The sequence below is a fragment of the Nomascus leucogenys genome, chromosome 25, assembly GCF_006542625.1.
Source record: "Nomascus leucogenys isolate Asia chromosome 25, Asia_NLE_v1, whole genome shotgun sequence".
NCBI classification, from domain to species: domain Eukaryota; kingdom Metazoa; phylum Chordata; class Mammalia; order Primates; family Hylobatidae; genus Nomascus; species Nomascus leucogenys.
The window spans coordinates 21,856,701-21,881,370 of record NC_044405.1 but is presented as its reverse complement, the minus strand read 5'-3'; the positions used below and the strand labels follow the sequence as shown (position 1 = coordinate 21,881,370).

General features: G+C 47.3%; 1 protein-coding gene across 2 annotated transcripts in view; it reads left to right on the top strand.

The window, feature by feature from the left end:
* The window catches only part of CLDN14 (claudin 14), a 113,860-nt gene that overhangs the window by 24,752 nt on the left and 64,438 nt on the right, over positions 1–24,670 (top strand). Inside the window, exon 1 of one of the 2 annotated variants that reach the window (XM_012501763.2) lies at positions 9,115–9,335. The exons of the other annotated variant lie outside the window; for it this stretch is intronic. The gene's annotated coding sequence lies outside the window, so the exon portion shown is untranslated. Of the gene's footprint in view, positions 1–9,114; positions 9,336–24,670 lie in introns of those variants that run through there. 2 annotated transcript variants of the gene reach the window in all.

Genomic DNA, 24,670 nt, shown 5'->3' with positions numbered 1-24,670 from the left:
CTTGATGTGATTGTTCTTTTCACGTGAAAATTTGTCCCCCTGCTGTGATCCTACAGCACAGCTGACCTAGAGATGGCACCTGGAGCATCTGGGATCTTCAGGAGGAGCTGTTGCAACAGGGCTGGCTCAGGGTCATCCCTCTACCCACCACCCAAGGTGGCATCTCAGATCCAGATCACAAGACCAGCATGCCCGGCTGTTAGACCCATCTTTCCCCTAAACAAGGGGCTGGCTACACTCCAACAGTTATTCGTGGTACCCCTACCCTGTGCCAGCCACCCTGCCCAAAGCCATGGACAAAATGATGCTCAGACCTCAAGGAGTTTGTGGGCTGAAGAGGGAAGAGAGGCAAGAAAAGGTGACAGTGGGAGGTAGTGCCAAGTGTGGACTGGGTCTACCCGCCAGCTTACGGGAGGCGGAGGCTGCAGGGATAAATCCTGCCCGCAGGGAATAGCGCCATCTGCTCGGAGATCTCACTGGGGTCCTCCCTCCCAGTGCAGAGGCCAAGGGGAGGGGGCCAAGCCATCGTGGTCTCTCTGGATTTGTTTGCTAAGGACAGTTGTAACAAAGTACAAGAGATTTATTGTCTCACAGGTCTGGGGACAGGAAGTCTGAAATTGCGGGGTAGGCAGGGCTGGTTCCTTCTGGAGGCTCCAAGGGGAGTCTGTTCCGTGCCCCCTCCCCACTCTGGTGGCTGCCGGCCGGCCACACAATTCCTTGGCCTTGGCTCACAGCTGTATCATTGCAGTCTCTGCCTCCCTCTTCACATGGCCTTCTCCTGGTGCCTGCTTCTAAGGACAACAGTCATTTTGGAGTAGGGCCCATCCTGCTCCAGGGTGACCTCGTCCTCACCATCTGCAACAATCCTATTTCCAAATAAGGCCACATTCTGAGGTTCTGGGTGGACATGAATTTGGGAGGCACTTTCCTCAACCTGCTACCGTCTCTGTAGGGACCGTGGCTGGTGCCCCCAGAGCCTCTTGCCTCACACCGTGACTGCTGCTGGCGTTAGGCAGTGAGCAGACAGGCAATTTGTGGGGTATGAGCAGAGTTGGATGGAGCAGGGACCTCTTGACAGGTGGCCAAGAACTGGAGAAGGCCAGGAGGAGTTCCCAGACCTAAGATGGGAACTGGGAGGGGACTGGGAGCATGTGATCCAGGCCTGTGGCGGGGACCAGGTTAGAAGTGGGACCGATGCCACAGGCCCAACTTTCCAGACAGCACCTGAGAAACCCTGGCGATGAGCGGGATTTGGCACCGCCCTTTGACTTCTCTTGAAAGGGTGGCTCTTAGCAAATCAACTTACTTTAGGGCCCCTCCAATTCCCCCTCCACATATAGCTATTAAAACTCTGCCCTGAGCTCTATTTCCACACCAATGAAGGTAGAGACCTTATTCGACTTTTGGGGTCGGGGGGAGAGGAGCCAAGCTGGTATCATGTTGACAATGGCCAAGCCTCCCAAGACCCGCTGCATGTCTGGGCTATCTCAGGGTAGCCGTGAGAAAGTTCAGTGAATTTAATTTAATGCAGCGAATTTAAAGCAACTTTCTTTTGAAAATGCACTGGGTGTTTTGAAATTTAAATGTAGGTTGGGTCCACCTAGTACTCTGGGGCATTTAGAAAGACAATATCTTGAAAAGAATCTGAATACAGGGTAGTCACCATTCTAAAAGGCAGCCTTCGATGACTCCAATTCATTCATTCTTTCAGCCATACAATAAATACCAACATCACACCATGTGCCAGGCAGTGTTGTAGCTGCTGGGGACAGAGCAGGGGGCAGTGCAGATGCAGTGTCTATCCTCATTCCAGCTGCAATCAAGGGAGAGAGATGTTGAGAATCAGTAACATGAATGGGCTTTCAAGCGTCATCCGTGCTCAGGGGAAAAATCAGGCATGACGGGGGTGGGAAAGTGTGCAGGCCACGAGGCCAGGGGACGATTGCTAGTAGGAATGTGGCCAGGGGAGGGTCCCCAGGGAGGTGACACTTGAGTGAAGACCTGAAGGAGGAGAGGAAGTTCACCGATGTCCACCCTTGTCTCACTGTCTTTACCTGGGGCAGGTGACTTCCTCCAGGGCCCTTGTGTGCTGACAAGTGGCCATGCTGGCCAACCGTGATTTTTCTGACAGCAACTGCTGCTCTCTGGCTGGGCCTGTGGCTGGTCGACCCCCAGAAGTAATTCTCGCCCCACTGGCCCTTCCTCTGGGAAATGTTTTAGAGGTGATTTGTTCTCCACAGAAAGCAAGCAAAGGAATAATGCCTTCCAGGGCCTCTGTGGGGTGCCCTGAGAAATCTGCACACCTGCCAGTTGGGAAGGCAGCTCGCCTTACCCAGGGGCCACACGCTCCTTCTCCTCATCAATTTCCTTTTCAACACCAAATACATCTTTCTCATTTTGCAGCATTTTCTTACATGTCTACCACTTTTGGCTTCAGCGAGGACTCTCAGTAGCCGGGGTGGGGGCAGGGGGGAGGAGAGAGAGAGTGTGTGTGTAATGCACACATGAAGGAATATAAAAGTCTTGCTTGAAGCCAACAGCCCTGTCTTTCAATCTCCATTTCTGCTCATGCTGACAGAAATCGTAGCAAGATGGACAAGTTAAAAAAAAAAAAAACCACCAGCTGTGAATGGTCTGTGTGATGCCCCACAGCAATGATAAGCTCATTCTGTAGAAGGTTGTTGGGTAGCTTAATAATTGGGCCATTGTGCATGGTTTGAGTATTAAGAAAAAATATCCCATAGTCCTTGCCCTCAGGGAGCTCACAGCCTAGCTGGGCACCAAACACCTAGAAAGAGCATCATCATGAACTGTGCAGCAACTGGAATGTGCCCAGGGTGTGGTGGGAGCCTGGAGAAGGGGCAGCTGCTGGGGTCACTGCAGTCAGGGAAGGCCTTGCTTTGGAGAGAGGAGGACATTTCCCCTTTCTCATGGGTCCGTGTGGAAGGGGCTTCCTCGTTCCCCCCAGATCACCCTGGAGGAGCTCTTAGCTCTTCCACCCCTGGCCTCCCCACATCAACTGACCAATCCCAGGGGGTCATCGATGCCTTTGGCACCAAGGAAGTCTGCCTTACTCCATTGGGGACCACGCGGGAGAGGGGAGAAGCAGGAGATACCGTGGGGCAGTCAGAGTAACCATCCAGGCAACCCTCTGACCTGCCACAGACTTGGTCTCCACCCTAGAGAAGCCATGGAAGCTTCCAGGCTGCCCAGACCACACTCCCCCACATCTTGGAGGCCCTTCTGCACCCCTGAGCTTGGCTGCTCTTCCAGGATTCCCTCGACGAGCTGCGTATTGATGCCTGCCTCTGGGGCAGGGCTGTTTGTGTTCTTCGTTAGGTCTCTTGGTCAATGGACATTTAGTGAGTCCCAGTGAATATGGGCCTGACGCGGCTCTGGGACAGGCAAACCAACTGGACTTAGATGCTGCTTCCAGAGCTCATGGCCCAGCCGGGAGATGGTCATTTATCACGTGATTGCACAGACGATGAAGATGCATCTCTCCAAGAGCTGGGAGAAAAAGGACCCAGGCTTGGGATGGCCCGTCATGAGGGGTGTTGGCTTACTAGGGGAGTAGAGGAAGGGGGGCTTCCTGGAGGAGGTAACAAGGAAAAGAGGAGACAGAAGGGTGTGCCTGGTGGAAGGAACAGCATCTGCAGGGGCCCTGCAATGGAGGGGAGTGCAGTGAATCCAAGGGACTGACAAAAAGCCCTGGGAGCCAGAGTTGGGAGGCAGAGGATGCGAGGAGAAAGAGGGGGACCAAGGGCAGCCAAAAGCCACTGGGGTTTTAAGAATGGAAGTGACACCGCCAGGTAATGTTTCAAAAGATGTGTTCACTGGGCCTTTCTTTTCAAAAGAAGCAAGGGGTTTGCCTCACTTCTGTCACCATCTACAGCTCAACGTAGCTGTGTCCTTTGGAGGATCAGAGGGTGAGTGACCATCTGGGGCACATGGCCACCAGCTGATGGAGGCAGGAGTGGACCTTCATCCTGTGGCCAGCTCCGGCCAGGCTGCAGGCGGCTCCCAGCCCTCCTGTCTGCTGCCCAGAAGCCACGTCACTGCCTGGCCCTGGGAGAACCGCCCCCTGGAGTTGAGGGCTCATTAGTGTCAGAGGCTTGGCCCAGGGACCCTCGCATTTAACTTCGCTCTCGCACAATTGATCCATCATGACGGGAGCAGCGGCTGCCTCTCCACGTGTTTCTGATTCCCTTAATGGCCCAGGCGCTGCTGAGCCACGCTAGGTGTCTGACAGGCTCACAGTACTCTGGAAAGCTCTGTCGGAAGGTTCCTTTTGGTCTCTTTACACAACCATTTTAAAAGCTTTCTTTAAAATAAAAATTTTATTTTCAGATCCTTTGAAAACATCCATGTACTCCATGTTATTCAAATGTATTTCAAGTAGGTAAGACCTGCATGCATTATAAAATATAAAAGACACAAATGGGGATAGAGGAAAAAGTCTTTATCCTGCCCTGCCACCCAGTTCTCCCCAGAGAAAACCACCGTCAACTAGTTTCTTACTGATATTCCAGCGTGTGTAGCATGAATACCCTATAAACCACCAAACCTATGATATTTAGAACATCTCTCAACTTGAAAACACAAGTTGTGCTTTAAAGTCAATTTCCTAGGAATAGTCTAACTTGAGAAATACTCATTTTAATTTAGTGCACAACCTCAGCACCATGGCCATTTGAGGCTGATCGTTCTTTGTTTTGGGGACTGTCCTGTGCGTTTTAGGGCATTGAGCAGCATCGCTGACTCTACCGACTAGATGCCAAGAGCAACACTGCTCCCTGACCAGTTGTGACAACCAAAAATGTCTCCAGACATTGCCAAATGTCCTCTTAGGGGTGGGGAGGCAACGTCACGTTTAAATGTAAGAACTGCTGATTTGTTATGGTTATTTATAATGTACTCTCTATCTCATTAGAAAAAGAATTTGGGAGACTTACAAAGATTCCAATAATCTTGGTAAAGTTAAAAATAAATATTTAAAGGTTGGCTGTAAGTTGAAAATTATTGAAGTTTGGTGATGGATACATAAGAGCTCATTATGTTTGCTATTCTTGCCTATGTTTGAAATTTTTTGTAATAAAAAGGTAAGCGTTTATACTGTGTCTGACATTTTCCATAATAAAAAAGGTAAGTGCTTGAGGAAAGTTCAACAGAGGGGAAAGAAGGTAAAGGCAGTCGCCAGAAAATGAACAAAAATTACCTGTGCTAAGACCGTGCACATTTTTGCTAGGGGTAGATTTGAATCTGAGGTTCCTACAGTCAAGCCAAAGAAATGACATGATTAGTTAGAAGCATCACAGTGTCCAGTGATAAAAAATAACCCCGTTGCTCAGAACAAGCACAGCTGTTTCTAGCCGTGAACTCTCAAGGATACGTCACAGGGCAATCAACCTGACCACAGAGATGCTTTGACACTGACAGCTTTCCAGCATGTTCCTGGAAATGCTGAATCAGGCTCTGGGATGAGGCCTGAGAATTTGTTTTCTTAACCAAATATTCTTTAGAAGTAGGTCAATAAGATAAGACTAACATGCAATTTAGTGAAAGTGATTCTGCAAAAAGTGAAAATAATGCATGCCCATATGTAGGTCTCTGAAGATCTGGATTAATCCAAGAATAAACTTCAAAGTAGCCAGAGGTTGAACAACCTCAGAAATATTTTTTCTCTCCAAGCTTTTAATAAGTCCCAGGTTACAGTCTCTGTTTCCTGAAAGGCGGCTGTTGGGCAGGAGGAGGACCCATTGAGGCCACCCCACTGGTTCTCCCTCTTGCTGGAGGGAGGGCTGAAGGGCTCTTGCAGGAGCTGACCATCCTTGGCGAAGTCATGGGTCCAAGAAGAGGTTGAGTTGCCTCCTCCCGCCTGGGCAGACATCTCCTGGGGATGCTCCAGGAGAAGCAAGCTTGGCCTTGAAGACTCTGAAATTCTGGGCCAGGATCATTTTAATTGGGAGGGGAAAAAAAGCTACACTGCTAATTGTAATTACAAAAACATCACAATAAAGTACACACAGAGCTGCCAGCTTTAATAAAAGCAATTTCTCATTGAGATATAAATGGTCAAATACAGAGTGGGGGCAGATGCTAACATACTTCAAAAAATAATAATTCAGCCTTTTTTTAAATAAATATTTCAAGGAAAAAAAATGAGGCTTGAATGATCCAAATGTTTGCAGACTTAGGCAACTTAAGAGAAATATAGGCACAAAGAGCCCCTCTAGTTAGGGAAATTATGGTCCTTTGCATCGCATGACTTATTGAAGGTGACACATTTGATGGTTGTCTTTGATCTTCTGGAGGGCTAAGGGACTCCCTTGCCTGCAAAACTACTGCATTCACTCCCGACGCCTAGGCACTGATACCTAATTTCTGTGAAGGATTATGTGTAGCAAGCAGCCTGTGAAAGACTTGGGAACTCAGAGAACTTTTGAAGGCTCCTCACCCAACCCAAGAATGGAGTCCCTTGCTACCTCATTTCTACCCGCTCCACCTTAAATCGCTTTAAGAATATTGCATTTGAATTTGTGTTTGTTAAAAATCAATTCTTAACCCTCCAAAATCTGAGTAATGCCTGTTGCTCTGGTTTAAGTGGAGAATGTGCAAAAAAAGAGAGAGTCACAGAAAGGCAAGAGAGCCCTGCCTCCCTCTCTCCATGGGCTTCAGAAATGCCTCAAATCCCTATGGCCACCTGCATGGGTAGGAGGCTGGAAAGTGGTTTATTTTTCAATTACCAACTGAGATGCAAGCTCTTTTCACTTAGTATCCACAAATGCCAGGGCACTGGCCTGATACTTACAATCCCTCCTGCAAGCAAACTTCAATTGGCACCCGCTGCAGTAGCCAGGATTAGTAACAGAGAGCACTGTGGTTTTGTTATTAAGTTACTTTCAGCAATTAGTAAATTTGTCATCCTAATTGTTTTCACATGGTTGCTCTGTGCACATGTCTTACTTCGCCGATGTCCTTGCAGTCTTGCCCCTGTCATCATATTTCAGCATGATCGCTGCCCATCTCTCCAAGCTGTCCAATCCCATCAAAAGCTGATTTGCAGTCGGGTCAGCAGGAAGGAGGAGTAAAGAGTTCATTTCAAAGTCCACGGCATATTTGGATAAAATACGGAGAAATTTTGCTTAGCTCCCTGGGCGTCTGAGAGTGAGTGTGCTCTGGAGGAGGGGATGCCTGTGGTTAGTGCACAGGAAAATCCAAATTCTCTCCAGCCTCAAACTTGCCTCTCCTTCCCAAATCCCAACTCCAGCCCCTCCTATGCAAAGAGTCAATAGCTGCAGGCAGGGATGACTGTCTGAGGCCTGGGAAAACTTTGTTCTAGTCTTGGAGGATGAGCAAATGTAAGGCACCCACAAATCCAGCAGGCCTACCCTGTGATGGGGTCTGGATGTCAGAGAGCCTCAGCTGCTCCCTCCTTCTGTACTGAGAAGCTTGGTTCCCTGGCACTCCTCAGCCAAGAAAAGGTCATTGTCCTTCCCACCACCTTTCTCAGGGAGAGGGATGGATGGCAGCAGAGGGGACCCAGGGCAAGGACCTGCCCAACGTGTAGTGTGATCCTGCCAAGCTGGCAGGCAGCACCAAGGTAATGGAAACCCGGGCTGGAGGGAGCCAAGGGCCGGTGTGGCTTCTGGGTTCCTGGGTGTCACCCATTGGGTCCCCAAATTGAAACCCAGCTGCTAGCAATTCAGCCAGTGCAGGTGCAGCTCAGCACGGACGGTTGAATCCATGACACAGGCTTCCCTGGCTGCAGCCTTGGGGATCCTGAGCTGACTCAGTTTCTCTGCCAAGTCAACAGTCCCTATCATCATGTGCTCTCTCTCCCACTTTAGGAATCAACTAGAACTGTAGGCAAGAACAGGAGAAATGCCAAGGTATGGGGGTGGCTGTTTACGTTTCAGAAGCTCCTTATGCATATTTGCTTGCTTTTGGCCGTGCCCCACATTTGGAAAGGAGGGGAAATGAATATATGTAAATTACAGTGCAGTATTTCAGAGTGGGGTCCTAGAACTAGATGCCTGGGTTCAAGTCCCAGCTCCGCCATTCTTCAGCTACTGGCCTTGGGACCCATTGCCTCAATTGTACTCTTTTGTAAAATGGGCACAATTAGAGATCCACATCGTTAGGTAGTTACAACGATTATGTAAAGCCAAAGTGCTAAAGCACTTATTATAGTGCCCAGAACACGAGAAGTATTTGGTAAGTATTACTATCAAATAATAACATACTTATTAGGTTATAGGCAGAATCTAAGCACAGCAGGACAGAAAGGCCCTCGTGAACATCCTGAGAAACTTCCCTGTCACTCTCTTTTGTTTGCCTCTCCCTGGTCATTGCTCTTATCTTCATACAGGAACTATGTTATTTCTTTGAATCTTTTTCTAATTGTCTGTCTCCCCCAACTCAAAGAGCACGGACTTTTTTTTTTTTTTTTTTTTTTTTTTTTTTTTTTGGAGACGGAGTCTCGCGCTCTCACCCAGGCTGGAGTGCAGTGGCGCGATCTCGGCTCGCCTCCCGGGTTCTGCCTCCCGGGTTCACGCCATTCTCCTGCCTCAGCCTCTCTGCTATAGTCCCTACTGTCCCCCTTCACAGTGCTGGCACATAGTAGGTGTTCAATAGATATCTGTTGGAGAAAAAAATGAATGAAAAAAGGAGAGAACGGAGGAGAAGTTGGGTGCTCTCTGAGCCCTCACTTTGGAAACTGGGAGTCCCTCTACCCCAGAGGGCAGCCCCTGCCCCAGGAGTTGAGTCTCTCCGCGCACCCACCTGGGATGTAGGGTGGGAGGGGGGTTGTTGAAATCTGCTGGGATTTTCACCCACCTCCGGCCAGGTGAGAGGAGAACCCTCGTGCTCCCCCCTGCCCCCGCCAGGTTGTGCTATTTAATCCTGTTTTATGCGCAGCCATTTGAACCTGAAACTGAGTATGCAAATGTGTTCCCAGCAAGGCGGCAAGGCATTTTGCACGTGCTGGTACTGGCGTCATTTCTGAAAAGAGCAGTAGTCCTCGGGGCAGAGGCAGGGACAGGGGCAGGGACAGGTGCGGGCTGCGGGAGGGACCCGGAGCCCACAGAGGTAATTCCACTCTGCGCGTCAATTATTCATCGCGCTGGGGCTGGCTCTGCGTGGTCACCTGCACGCTGCAGAGTCCCCCAGCGCTCCAGGGACTGCTCCGGGGCTGCTGGGGGGCGGCTGGGAGGCCTGTCGCTCGAGGTGAGGCCGGATCAAGGAGAGTCACGCGGCTCCCTGGGGAGAAGGGGCGCCCGGGCCCACACAGACCCGACAGCGGCCATGAGCTGGTGTCCAGCCGCCCAGGAGGGGTGAGTTTCCAGCCCCGGGAATTTCTTTCACTGCCAGCCTCGGGACTTTTAGCATGGAATCTGGCCCAGGCTGTAGCCTACAGACTGGTGCCAGAGGGGCTCCCCGGCCATCAGTCACAGGGAATCAGCTGATCAGAAATAAGGGAGTTTGCATCTTCCTTTATCTTAAGTGTGACCTAAACAAGGTGTGCAACGTCTGCTGTATGAGCCTTGCTCTCCCAAGGTGAGGGAAGTCAGAATTTTCTGGGCAGCGTGAGAAGGGGTGCGAAGTTTATTTAAATGTTTTAGAAAGTCTGTTGCCGGCCAGGAGCGGTGGCTCACGCCTGTAATCCCAGCACTTTAGGAGGCCGAGGCGGGCGTCTCATGAGGTCAGTAGTTCAAGACCAGCCTGACCAAGATGGTGAAACCCCGTCTCTACTAAAAATACAAAAATTAGCCGGACATGGTGGTGGTGGTGGTGGTGGTGGTGCGTGCCTGTAATCACAGCTACTTGGGAGGCTGAGGCAGGAGAATCCCTTGAACCTGGGAGGCAAAGGATGCAGTCAGCGGAGATCGCACCACTATGCTCCATCCTGGGCGACAGAGGGAGACTGTAGCTGCAGAAATAAAAAAAAGTCTACAGCCAACTCCAGTGGTTCACACACGCCCACACATACATGCACACACATGATTGGGGTGGTAACAAAAGAAATTTACATTCTAAGACAAAAGAAACTGTAGTTAAGTCAGTGGGTAGCAAGGTAGCCATCACAAAGACACTATTAAAACCTAAGACAGTAAGACACAGGCCAAAGTATTCCTTTGCTACAGACCTGTGCCCCTGACCAGTACCCTTGATAGTCCATTCTACCGGGCATTTGGGACACCGGTTTTTTAGGTTTTATATAGAAATCCTTTGTATTTTGTGTAAAATTGTTATTGACAATATAACAATTCCACTATATTGATCATTGGCCCTTAGAGAAGGTAGGTAATAAGAAAAATGCTTTCGAAGTTGAAAATAAGGGCGAAATTTTATTTCTCTGAGTAAGCCAGCATGCTTCTTTTTTATTAGACAGTTGGCTTTATAAAACTCAACTTTCCCTTTTTGCTTTGGCTCCTGGGAAACTCAGAGTTAAGGTTTTTTGCTTGTAGTAGCAGCAGTCTCTTTTAGGATTAGGACTTGGATATGATTCTTTTCATCCTTTTGTTACTTGGCTCTTGTACTTACATATGCACCTTTTCAGTAGTTTTCTTGTACCTATGAGTTTTATTACAAGTCATTTCAAATCATCTTTAAAAATATGTCAAGGTAAATTCACAGAGCTTAATACATGGTAAACCCTCAACGAGTACCAGATTGATAAACTGACTGACAGAAAGGCAGGAGGTATCCTGCAGAAGACGAAGAACTCTTACCTGTTGACTTTCATGTTCTCCCTACCAGCCCTTCCACGTCAATTCCTCTCTCTGGAATTGACACCACCATTGGCTTAAACCAGAAACCCGGAAGTTATCCTTGGTTTCTCCTCTTTTCTCAACTCTAACATCCAGCCCATTAGCAAAGCCTGTCCATTCTACCTGCAAAGTGTATGTGGAATCTGTCCACTCCTCTCCCACTCCACAGCCACTGTCCTTGTTTAAGGAACTGATATCTCACTTGGACTGTGGCAATACCTTCTACTCTTGCCCACCTCCAATCAACTTGCTACAGAGTCACCATAGTGGCCTTTTAAAACCCAAGTCACCTCATGTCCATCCACTGCTTACAACAGTTCCGTGGCCTCCTCTTCCCTTAGAATAAACATCCAACTACTTATCACCACCTGTAAGGTCTGGCTGATGTTGGCCTCCCTGCCCTCTCCTCACATCCTGAATTCACCACTCTTAGGTACCTCACAAGATGTCTCCACCTGGAGCCCTGCCCCCCAGTCCCTCCCTCCCCTGCCTCAGCACTTGACCTACAACCACTTCCTCAAAGAGACACTCCTCAAACCCCCCCTGGTCCTGGCAGGAACTAGTGGGATTTCAGAGGGCCATGCTGCCCAGTGTTCAATATCAGTAGGAGAGGTTAAGGCCACCATTCAACTGCACCCCATTGATTTCTTTTCTGGAACAAATCAGCTGGTAATTAGCTATGTTCCTATGTGATGTGCAGGTGGCTCTCCATACCCGCAGGTTCCACATCCATGGATCAAAAATATTTGGAAAAATTAAAATAATAATACAACAATAAAAAACAACACAAATAAAAACACAGCATAACAACTATTTACATAGCTTTACATTGTGTTGGGTATTATAAGTCATCTAGGGATGATTTGCAGTGTATGAGAGGATGCACACTGGCCGCATGCAAACACTACACCGTTTAATGTCAGGGACTTGAACAGCCGAGGATTTTGGAGTCCTCAGGGGTCCTGGAGCCAATCCCTCGAGGGATGACTGTATAAACACACACACACACCACATACACTTCACACACGGACCACACCACACAACACACACTCACTCCACACACACCACACACACACATACCACATACCACACACACACGACACCATACACATACCACACGCATACATCACATACTACACACACATACCACATACTACACACATACATACTCCACATGCCACACATATACTCACTCCGCACACACACTCACTCCACAGACACACTCCAATCATACAATCACTCCGCACACACGCTTACTCCACAGACACACTCCAATCATACACTCACTCCACACACACGCTCATCTGCAGACATACTGCACACACACACTCCGCATGCACACTCACTCTGCAGACATACTCCGCACACACACTCACTCTGCAAACACAATCACTCCACACACACTAACACCGCACACTCACTGCACACTCACTCTGCACACACATTCATTCTGCACACACACTCCACACATATTCACTACACACATACTCACTACACACACACTCCCCACACACTCCCCACATACTCACTCCACACACACTCCCCACACCCTCCACATACATTCACTCCACACACATACTCACTCCATACAAACTACACACACTCACTCCACACACACTCCACATACACTCCACACACTGTACACACTCACTCCACACACACTCCACACACACTCACTCCACACACACACACACTCCCCACATTCAGTCCACACACTCTGCACACACACTCACTCCACACACACTCACTCCACACACACACACTCACTCCACAGTCACTCCACACACACTCCACACACACTCCACACACACTCCACTCCACACACTCACTCCACACACACTCCACACACACTCCACACACACTCACTCCACACACACTCCACATACATTCACTCCACACACACACTCCACACAAACTACACACACTCACTCCACACACACTCCACATACATTCACTCCACACACACTCCACACAAACTACACACACTCACTCCACACACACCCACTCCACACACCTCCACATACACTCACTCCACACACTCACTTTGCACACGCTCACTCCACACACACTCACTCCACACACTCCACACACACACACTCCCTCCCCACACACTCACTCTGCACACACACTCGCTCCACACACACACTCACTCCACACACACTCACTCCAGCCACTCCACGCACACTCCACACACTCCACACACATACACTCCCCACACACTCACTCTGCACACACACTCCACACACACTCACTCCCCACACACTCACTCCACACACACTCACTGCACACACACTCACTCCACACACACTCACTCTGCACACACACTCACTCCACACACACTCCCCACACACTCACTCCACACACACTCACTCTGCACACACTCCCCACACACTCACTCCACACACACTCTGCACACACACTCACTCCCCACACACTCACTCCACACACACTCCACACACACTCACTCTGCACACACACCACACACGTATTTTTTGCTTGTTTCATTGCCATGTCTCCCAGTAGACCTTAAACACCTTGAGTGTGGGGACCTTATCTGATTTGTTCACAAACATATATTCCCTTCTGACACAGAGCCTGGCACAGAGAAGTTTCTCCATAAACATTTTTAAAATGAATGAATACGTGACTGAAAGCTCATTCTCTGCATCCCTTAAATTGGTGTGGGTTACAACAGAGACTTACCCAGCCATCATTCTGGAGTGGGGTCAGCGGACGCTGTCCAGCTCTGAATCCACATTTAGGGCCCTGCCCAGAGGAAGCTGCGCTGGCCGGGCATAGTTGAGAAGCAAGCTGTGTGTGTGGGTGTGCCGGGCAGGAGTGCAACTGGGACTCCTGCAGCCTGGACCTGGTGCTGGGGGTCAGGTGATTCGTACAGGGCTCCCTATGCCCTTAGGTCTGCCCATTCCCGAGTTGGGGTGATCTCTGCAGAGTTAGGAAGACTTGGTACTGGCCAGATGTCATACCTGCAGCAATCGGCCACTTGAACTGTGAAAAAAAACGGGTTTCAATGGAGGTGACTTGAGGGAGCACTGCAGCATCCTGATTCTCATACATTGGCTTCTCTTACCGACTGCTGCTGTACGCTGGGCAGAGACAACTTCTGAAATCCTGTCTCTTCTTTTTTTTCTCTCTCTCTTTTTTTCTTTGAGACGGAGTCTCGCTCTGTCGCCAGGCTGGAGTGCAGTGGCACGATCTTGGCTCACTGCAACCTCCACCTTCCGAGTTCAAGTGATTCTCTTGCCTCAGCCTCCCTTGTAGCTGGGATTACAGGTGTATGCCACCACACCCAGCTAATTTTTGTATTTTTAGTAGAGACGGGGTTTCACCATGTTGGCCAGGATGGTCTCGATCTCTTGACCTCGTGATCCGCTGTCTCTTCTTGCCACGCAGTTCTGCGACCTGTCCTACAGAGAGTGACAGCGACAAAACTGTGGTGGTCGTGGTGATTGTTTTCCTCTTTCTTGTTAAGTTTTATGACTATTCCTTGAAACCCATTAACATTGATCCCAACCATTTGAGTTGTTTGGGGGTACACTAGGGGTTCCAGAAAATGAGTTGCCATCAGATTTCATCTATTTCTGGTTGATCTATAAGTGTTGGATTTTCATAGACCTCCACCCAACTGACTGAAAATTTTCAAACAGGCAGCAAAGATCGAAGAATAGTACAATGAACACCTGTAGACTGTCTCCCTGGCTCTAACCATTGTTTATATTTTGCCATATATAGTTTTCTCTCTCTCTCTCTGTACACACACACACACACACACACATTTTGTTTTGATTTTTTCTTAACCGTTTGAAAGTAAATTGTAGGCTGAGTGTGGTGGCTCATGCCTGTAATCCCAGCACCTTGGGAGGCTGAAGCGGGCAGATCACTAGGTCAGGAGTTCGAGACCAGCCTGACCAACATGGTGAAACCCCGTCTCTACTAAAAATACAAAAATTAGTCAGGCGTGGAGGCACGCACCTGTAACCCCAGCTACTTGGGAGGCTGAGGCAGGGGAATTGCTTGAACCCGGGAAGTGGAGGTGGCAGTGAGCCGAGATCACGCCATTGCACTCCAGCCTGGGTGACAAAGCGAGACTCTGTCTCAAAAAAATAAAAAAGAAAAAAGAAGGTAAATTGTAAATTGTAAATGATCATGATACTTGACTGTAAATATTTCATTAGATGTCTACCAAGGACATTCTCCTATGTATCTGCAACACCATTATCATACCTCATAACATTACTTTTTAAAAAAATTTAGCATCATCTACTATCCAGTTCATATTCACGTTTTCCCAATTGCATCCAAAACATCTTTTATAGCTTTTTTAAAAAAAATAAAAATAAAGCAGGATCTAATCAAAGATCAGTATGTTCATTGTTACGTCTTTTTATCGATTTCAATCTAGAACAGTCTCCCAGACTTTTTGTTATGACTGACTTTCTGAAGGGCCTAGCTGAGTTGTCTTATAGACAACCCCACAGCCTGGATTTTTTTTTCTCTCTCTCTCTGCAGATTTGTTTTTGTGTGTTTTGTTTGTTTGTTTGTTTTTTGTTTGTTTGTTTGTTTTGAGATGGAGTTTTGCTCTTATTGCTCAGGCTGGAGTGCAATGGCGCCATTTCTGGCTCACCACAACCTCCACCTCCTGGTTCAAGCGATCCTCCTGCGTTAGCCTCACGAGTAGCTGGGATTACAGGCATGTGCCACCACACCCAGCTAATTTTGTATTTTTAGTAGAGACGAGGTCTCTCCATATTGGTCAGGGTGGTCTCGAACTCCCAATCTCAGGTGATCTGCCTGCCTCGGCCTCCCAAAGTGCTGGGATTACAGGTGTGAGCCACTGCGCCTGGCCCAGATTTTTTTTAGTTGAGCAATGTTACAACCTTGTTGAAGGTAAGAAAGTGTGTCTCTGCCAATAGGCAATTTCCTCAAGATATGTTGCTATGCAGGTTTATTGACATCCACTCCTAAAAAGAATTTGAGGCAGTTTATAATAAAAGAGAAAGTCTGTTGAAAAAAAGAGAAAATGTTTTCTTAACATGTAGAAGGATGGTGGGTGGGAGGAAGGAGGGGAATAGAGGTGCTATAAACACATTAATGTCATTTGTATAACTAAACACAAAATTTCACTCTCAGCTTTCTACTGTCAATGAAAAATAGTTTAAAAATCACCTTTAGGAAATATGATCTTTACTTGCACTAGAATTATGAAAATAATTTGTCCCATGGAGCCTTAGACAAATGATACCAACAAAATAATCAGCCGCCTCTTTCACAGCTCACAGGTAATGTTGGAACATTTTCATTGAGCTGCTTCTTTAATACACAAGGTCAAAGCTAAGAATGCAACATTGAAACAGAACGGAGTAAAGTCATTTTTAAAATGAGTTCAGTCGAGGTAACTTGATTTCTGCATCTAACACAAGGGAGAACTGGGCATGCCCTGAGGATGGGTGGGCTGCCTGGCCCCCACTCTTGTCCTCAGTCCCCTACTGTCTCCGTCAGCCTTCCCTGGGCAGGTCCTCAGGTACAGGCAGATGCCAGCTGGACCCTAGATGACGAAACAGAGCAGGTGCAAGGCTGGACCTCAAGGATGAAGCTAAGCCTGAGTCAGGGGCTGTCCCAGACAGACAGCCCCTCATCCAACAACCTCCCCACAGAGCTGGGCTGCAGCTGAACTTGCATTTTATGATAATTGCTTTTTCAGTCTGCTTAAGTGCTGAACAGCACAGCAGGGCTGCGTTTCTCCTCCCCTGGAGAACGTTTAGAGATGGTGTTGCAGTGAGGATGGATTCCTGTACTTTCCGAGGGTGGCGGAGTGCCATGTTGTCCTTTCATGCCAGTTTGCCTCCTGTCAGGCCCATGGGGTGGGTTTGCTCTAAGGTGTGCCCCTGGCTAACCCGAGGGGTTTCATATGGCCATTTGAAATGCAGAAAATGCTGCCAAAACATACAAAATTCATGTGCTTTTAGATAATATTTTTCAGCTGCATATGCATGATGTTATAGAAATTGTTGGCCATAGAGAAAAAATTCCCCATGATCTCACCACTCCTGAAATCAACTAAGTCACCTGCTCAGAGCCACTCTCTGTGGACTCCCTTCTGCATTAAAGGAAATGCACCTGTTCATATCCTTTCTAGAATAAAACATGACTATACATGTCATTTAGATGTGTGTGTGTAGGCATACCTATACATTTGTATTCCTTTGTGGTCTTTAAATGTATTTTTATAGTTATAATCATAATTCACATACCAGTTTGTACAGTACTTTTTCTCACTTAATTTTATAGCTCATGCTTTTTTCCATTACCATGTGGTCTTTACAAAGCATTTTTATTAGTATTTTATTTTTTATTTTTATTTATTTATGTATTTATTTTTGAGAGAGTCTCACTCTGTCACCTAGGCTGGAGTGCAGTGGTGCAATTTCAGCCCACCACAACCTCCACCTCCCAGGTTCAAGTGATTCTCGTGCCTCAGCCTCCCAAGTAGATGGGACTATAGGCACCTGCCACCATGCCCAGCTAATTTTTGTATTTTTAGTAGAGACAGGGTTTCACCATGTTGTCCAGGCTGGTCTCAAACTCCTGACCTCAGGTGATCCGCACCCCTCAGCCTCCCAAAGGGCTGGGATTACAAGCATGAGCCACCACACCCAGCCCACAAAGCATTTTTAAAAATGGATAAATGATTTTCTATTGAATTAATGCACTGTAATTTAACTCATCCCGTTTTTGGGCAAAGTCTATTGTTTCTACCTCTCCTTTCCATCCATTATCATTCGCACTTCCCCAGCCATAATTACACAATAAGATCAATGGCTTGCCACAGCCCTTCCTGGCGTGTGATGGTTAGATTATGCTGGCCTCAGGGAGGGAGAGGGTTGCATCTCCTCTTGGTATGGCTGGGAAAGATGCGACCCACTCAATATTTAAATATAAGGGGCGGGGACACAGCCTCTTTACACAGCCTGAGACTGACACCTTGCCCAGGGGAATGAGCAAGAGCAGGACTGAACCCAGAGCTGGGTGGCATCATGAAAATGGGACACTCAGGGTATCAGTGACAAATAATTTAGAGGCTGCTTGCCCCTGGAGTAGAATGTCTGGCACATAAGGCCAGGTGTGCGCCTCGCTGAGGAGTCTGCGCGTTGTCTTGATGGGATGGTGCCGTGGTGGTTATCAGCCAGCCTCTCCCTAATGCACGCTCACCCCACACACGAGGCATGTTGATATGGAAGAGTGACTTGAAGGATTGCCAGGCATTGGCCACACGGAAGATATGACGGGGAGTTGTCCTAAAGCCATATGTTTTTATCATCCTGTACTTGTCAAAGAGCTCTGAAGTTCACAACCTTGCTCGGGCTCCCACAGCAGGTCGTCCTGGGCTTCCATCATCCCTTTTTCCTGTCAACCGTGTGTTGCATGCAGATGCCACCCCCATGCCTTGCCAGAGACTCCCCTAAAAAGCTGGGATTATGTCTATGAAATTATTAATTTTCATGAATAGCATGAAAATTTTTTTTTGTAATCCCAGCTACTCGGGAGGCTGAGGCAGGAGAATCGCTTGAACCCGGGAGGCGGAGGTCGCAGTGAGCCGAGATCGCGCCATTGCCCTCCAGCCTGGGCAACAAGAGCGAAACTCTGTCTCAAAAAGAAAAAAAAAATTTAAAGCCACTTCACTCCAGTGAACTAAGCTATTGCAATTTTTCTGTGTTCAGTTCTAGTCCTCAGCTGCACAGGCAGGTCAGATCTTACCAATTTATTTAAGTTTTATTTTACGTTCAGGGGCACATGTGCAGGTCTGTTATAGGTAAACTTGTGCCGTGGAGGTTTATCGTATAGATTATTTTGTCACCCAGGTATTAAGCCTAGTACCCATTAGTTATTTTTCCTGATCCTCTCCCTCCTCCCACCTTTCACCCCCAGGTGGGCCTCAGTGTGTGGTTCCCCTCTGTGTGTCCATGGGTTCTCATCATTTAGCTCCCACTTATACGTGAGGCCATGCAGTATTTGGTTTTCTGTTCCTGCATTAGTTTGCTAAAGATAATGGCCTCCAGCTCCACCCATGTTCCTGCAGAGGACATGATCTGGCTCTTTTTAATGGCTGCACGGCGTTCCAGGAGGTCTTGCCAGTTTATTACCATGGTGACGTTGCCACCTGCGTTCCGTTTTCTCATTTGCTCTAATGTGGTCTCATCATCAGTATTTTCCCACGTGGTACAATGTCTGCGTAATCACCATTTTAACAGCTCTGTGCCCATCCAGAGAATGGGCAGGCCCTACTTTAAACTCTCGCTGCTGGACATAGAAACCGAGTTCACAATTGTAAGCCGGAAGCATCTTCAGGCACAGGGAGTATTTGGCCTGCAGAGGACTTCAACAGATGGAGTTTAGTGGTTAACAGTTGGTCACAACCAATGTCATCAATCTGGCACCTAAGGGTGCACAGCGGGGAGCACCCTCCTGGCCGTGTGGCCAGAGCAGCCCCTGCCCGTGCAGACCATCCAGCCACTCTCTGCCTGGCTGGACCCTGGCATTCCCAGGTCCTCTTCCCACACTTGCGGAGGGAAGGCATAGCCAGATGTGCAGCTCCGCCTGAGCTAAGCCCTGCTCCATTCCCAACCGGCCTCGCTGAATGTGTTTTCTGTGTAGTTCGTGGCTACGCTCTGGAATTTCAGACCACGCTGAATTTTCTTGTTTTATGGCTAGGAATTTCAGGAGCAGCACCACAGATGTTAAACGCAGGAGTCTCCTGGTGCTAGTAAAATAAACCTTACTCAAACAGGGGTGTCGTGACTCAAAGGGTTAGATAGCCCGTGATACAGGATGTTGGTCACCAATACAGATGTTGTAAGTTGAGTCATTTGACAGCATGGTAACTTTATATGGCCAGAGAGCCAGCTGTGAATATCTAAAGGGATGGGGGAGGCGGGGGAGTGCCTTTTTATTTCTAGACAAATATATTTCTGATCATAACTTAAATACATTTTTTTTAGTCAAAATACTGATTTTTCTTTCTCCCCGCATTCTCGAAAGAGAAGCCCTTCCTATCTTTTTGGCATTCAACCCCACCAAACTGGCTTCACATTAGAGACCCTGCAAGCCTTAAATTAGAATCTCTCTTTTGAAACCTGTTGGAAGGACATTTTTTAAGGCCAGCATTCCGATCGCATGGGTGAAAGTCTTTCTCCATTGTTGTCAAGTTACAGTATTTCCTGAGGGCTTGGGAAATCCCTGGTGCTGCAATGAGGAGGCTGAGGAGTCTGGTGATGGGCTCATGCCAAGGTCATGTGGTGGCTTCTGGGTGGGATTTAAGTCTCTTGACTCCCAGCCTAGTGCTCTTGCTAGCATGCCACACTCGGGTGTTGTTTGTCAGTGCGTATCCTCTTCGCAGGAAATACGTTTTGAGGTTGGTAAAATGAATTTTGTTGAAAAATAGCACCTTAACGTAGTTTTTCATAGTTATCTGGAAAACTTCAAGGCCACTATGACTTTTCCATGAATTATTTCACATACGTCTTCCTGCACCTATCAACAAAAAGACCATGAGAAACCCACGGTTCCCCATTTGTAAAATAAGGGAATTAAACTAGGCGAATCTAGATTTTCTAGGTCAGTATTTTGGCTTCTCCAGAATCCGCTTGACTTTGAAGTATCAAACCTAGTTGTATTGGACATAACATAATAGCCTTAAGTGCCCTGTGTTATAATGAAAAGTAAATAGGTGATTTATTAGATTTTAAAACATATTTGAATTACATAGATAATGCAGAATATATTTTCCTTAGTTAAAAAAAAAAAAAAGACAAAGATTGAAGTCCACTCTGACACTCCTGCCCCATTCCAATTCCCTCCTGTCCCACCCCAGAGGCTGTTATTGATTGAGGATATATAGAGGCCTTTTAAAGATACGTTTATAGGCCAGGTGCGGCGGCTCATGCCTGTAATCTTAGTACTCTGGGAGGCTGAGGCGGGCAGATCACCTGAGGTCATTTTTGTACTAAAAATACAAAAATTTGGGCCTGGTGGTGCGTGCCTGTAATCCCAGCTACCTGGGAGGCTGGAACCCAGGAGGTGGAGGCTTCAGGGAGCCGAGATGGTGCCCCTGCACTGCAGCTTGGGTGACAGAGCGAGACTCTGTCTCAAAAAAACAAACAAACAAAAAAAACAACGAAAAACATTTATAGCAAATATATATATATATATATTTCCCAAAAATTTCTATAACATTACTAATTTTTTTTCAAGACAGAGTCTCACTCTGTCACCCAGGCTGGAGTGCAGTGGCGTGATCTCGGCTCACCGCAACCTCCACCTCCTGGGTTCAAAGTATTCTCCTGCCTCGGCCTCCTGAGTAGCTGGGATTACAGGTGTCACCACCCGTGGCTGATTTTTGTATTTTTAGTAGAGACAGGGTTTCACCGTGTTGGCCAGGCTGGTCTCGAACTCCTGACCTCAAGGGATCTGCCCACCTGGGCTTCCCAAAGTGCTGGGAGTACAGGCGTGAGCCACTTCACCTTGGTTAACATTATTTTAAATGTTGCTTTACTGAACGTAATTTGTTTCCCAAACTTATTTTTTAACACAATCTGTTTTGCATCTTGTTGTTTCAGTCAACAGGCTGTCTTAGAGGCTTCTTTCTTCTGGGGGGCTATTTGCAGATTTGCTCCTCATTTCCCCCCTCCCTCCCAAACTCCCCTGGGTGCATCTGAAACACAACCTCCTCCCACTGTTTGAAATATCTCCCTTTTGCTACCTGTTTATTCTCCAAAGCCCTCTCTGCCCCTCTCCTTTGGTGGGAATCGGTCACTCCCTCCATGATCCCCTCAACCTATGCTTGTATCTGTTGTGGCCTGGGTTTCACTTACTGTCTTTGTTATCACATGGCGTCTGCCCTTTGTTAGATTTATTAGTTTCCACACCTGTCTCATCTACTAGACTATCTCTAGAAAGACAGAGACCTCCTTTATGCCTATTGGTCTGCCCTGCACATAGCAGGTGCTCAGTAAAAGCTGGTTGACCTGCCTGAGGTGGGGCATGTGAGCTGGTTTAAGGCAAGTGCTGCATGAAGGTGAGGCTAGAGAGAAGGCAGAGTCACTGCAGACCTGCATGTGGCCGGGATCTCTGTGCAGGGGGAGCTGCTCCGTCAGAGCCCACCCACCCTCCACCATCGTCCCCATCCCCGACACACTCTTTTCATTAGGGAGAATCCAGGCTGTGTCTTCATTTGCACAGCACAGCCTGTGGCTGAAATGAAATCTGAAAACCAGCTTCCCATAATACTTCTACGCTTGTTAAAAATAAACCAACTCTATCTACAAGGGTTTGTTTTTTAAAAAAAATAAAGAAAATATCCACATCCCTCCCCGGCCTGCCTTGGAACTGAAATCCGATGCAAGGACTTAATCTTTAACTGAAAGGCAGGGTGAAGCATAAGCAAATCATGGAAACACTCCTTTCTAATCGTCCTATCAAAGTCCATCCCCCAGCAGGTGCCCGCTCAGGTGTCTGTTATTCGGGGTTGATGAGAAGGATCGGAGGCTGGAGGCAGGAGTGCTAGCTCCGATGTTAGCATAATATAAAAACTACACAGCACTACGTTGTTCTGCATAAAACAGTTGCTTTCATGACATCTATTTTATATGTCAGGTAACAATGAATTTTTAGACTAACAAATAAATATAAATAGGGAATAAGGAAAAGATTATGAGACAATGTCCATAGCTCATACTTCATATGTCAGATAATGGTAAGTTTTTAGACTTACAAATCCAAATAAGGATTAAGGGAAATTATTACAGAAAAATTTCCATAGTGGTTCACTCCTTGCATCCTCAAGCAAGTTACTAAGGAAGAGACTGATTCAAAGGACACATATTAATCTACGGGTTTTTTGGCCAGGTGTGGGTGGCTCACACCTGTAATCCCAGCACTTTGGGAGACCTCTGGCAGATCACTTGAGGTCAGGCGTTCGAGGCCAGTCTGGTGAAACCCTGTCTTTACTAAAATACAAAAATTAGCTGTGCGTAGTGGTGGGTGCCTGTATTCCCAGCTACTGGAGAGGCTGAGGCAGGAGAATCGCTTGAACCCGGGAGGTGGAGGTTGCAGTGAGTCAAGGTGGTGCCACTGCACTCTAGCCTGGGTGACGGAGCAAGACACCCTCTGGAAAAAAAAAAGATGTGGTTTTTTTTACCTGCATAGGAGGTGGGTATGAAAGGACTAAACAAAACAAGCTACGTACTCTGTGTGCTAGAAACTACCATTAGATATAAGTAGAGATCGGGGAAAGCATTTTTAGATTAAGAAAACCCTTGTACCAAAAGATACATCTTTTCAAACATGATTAACATGTCTTGACTGTAGTTTTCTGCTCAAATTATTTGTAATTCTAGTGAGGAGGAAGTGTTTCTTTCTAGCCAAAACAGCTGTCTGGATGAATACCAATGAGTGCATAAAAGCTTGAGTTACTAAGGGGGTAATCTCCTGGGCAGGTGACCTCCTTGCTTGGAGTTCTGCTCCTGAATGCTGTCAGCCGCAGCCCAGCTCGCGTCCTCCTCAGGCTTGGTGGAGGGCCAGGCAGGGTTGCAGCTCACACTACAGCAGATGCTGCCTGTGGTGGAGAAGGGGGAGAGGAGGAGGGAGGAAGCTGTTTCCAGAACCTTCCACCACTTGTAGAATTTTCTGCAGCTTCGAGAACCTTCTGGTGTCTCTAACAAGCGATTCTTTCACTGAGGAAAAGCAACTTGCCAGCAGCCAGCCTGCGGCCCAGGGTGCATCACTGTCTGCAGGAGAGGGACAGATGCCCCTTGCATGGATCGAAGACTCAGGCACCCACATACCCCAACATCTGTGGACCGGGGAAGGGACCCTAACCCAGTTCCTTATTGCTGCCTTCCTGTGAGGACAGAGTGGGCAGAGACCTGCAGCCTGGTAGGAAGAGCAGAAACTGGGAAATAACAGGGCTGACTTCTCTCTCAGAAGGGAAAAAATGGAACATTCCAGAAAGAAGAGTTTCCTAACACTTGGCTTCCCCAGTGAACAGAGGTGAACAGCTTGGAATCATATCTGTGGGTTCGAATCCTGCTCTGGCTGTAGGACGTGGACTGTCTCACTTTCCACATCTGGAAGATGATGATAATACTCCTGGCCTCTCAGAACGGTGGTGACAATAAATGGCTTAAAGCATGGAATACCCTTACCACACTGCCTGGCACATGTTAAGGGCTGAATAAATGTTAGTGATAATTATTCATACCTTATTAATAATATTTTCATTTTTACTTACTCATCTTTAACAGTAATTAAAGAGTGACCAGCTAAAAGAATTTGCTGGAATCAAACAGAGAAGTTGAAAAACAAGGATGATCTGAGAGTAACGGACAGCTTCGTACCAAATATTGAAGAGAAATTACTAAGGTTTTTAAAAGTAAAAATTTGACAATGACTTTGAATGAGAATTAATCATTTGAGTCTGTTCAGGAGATAAAATTGGGCTTTTTGAAAACTAATACTTGTGTCCTCACCTCAGCATCAAAATGGGTGCTTTTGGGAAGAGACATCTAGGGACTTGACAAAAACCAAAATTCTTCCTAAAAACCAGAGCTTAAATGTTTTAAACAACCAAAATAAGTTTCTTCTTCCCGAGATACAGAAGAACAAGCAACAAGAAAAAAAAAAGAAAGAAATTAGGACACTAGATTTCAATGTCCTAGTGAATGCCTTACCAATAACAATTCCCTTTTCCTGCCAAACACTGGTGACCTGTTATTTCTCCTATTTTCTCCCTGGAGAGTTGAGAAATTATTGCATGATTTATCTTTAGTGCAGGTACAACAAGGATATGGCCACATATTACCCCAAATGAGGGATTCGTATCACAT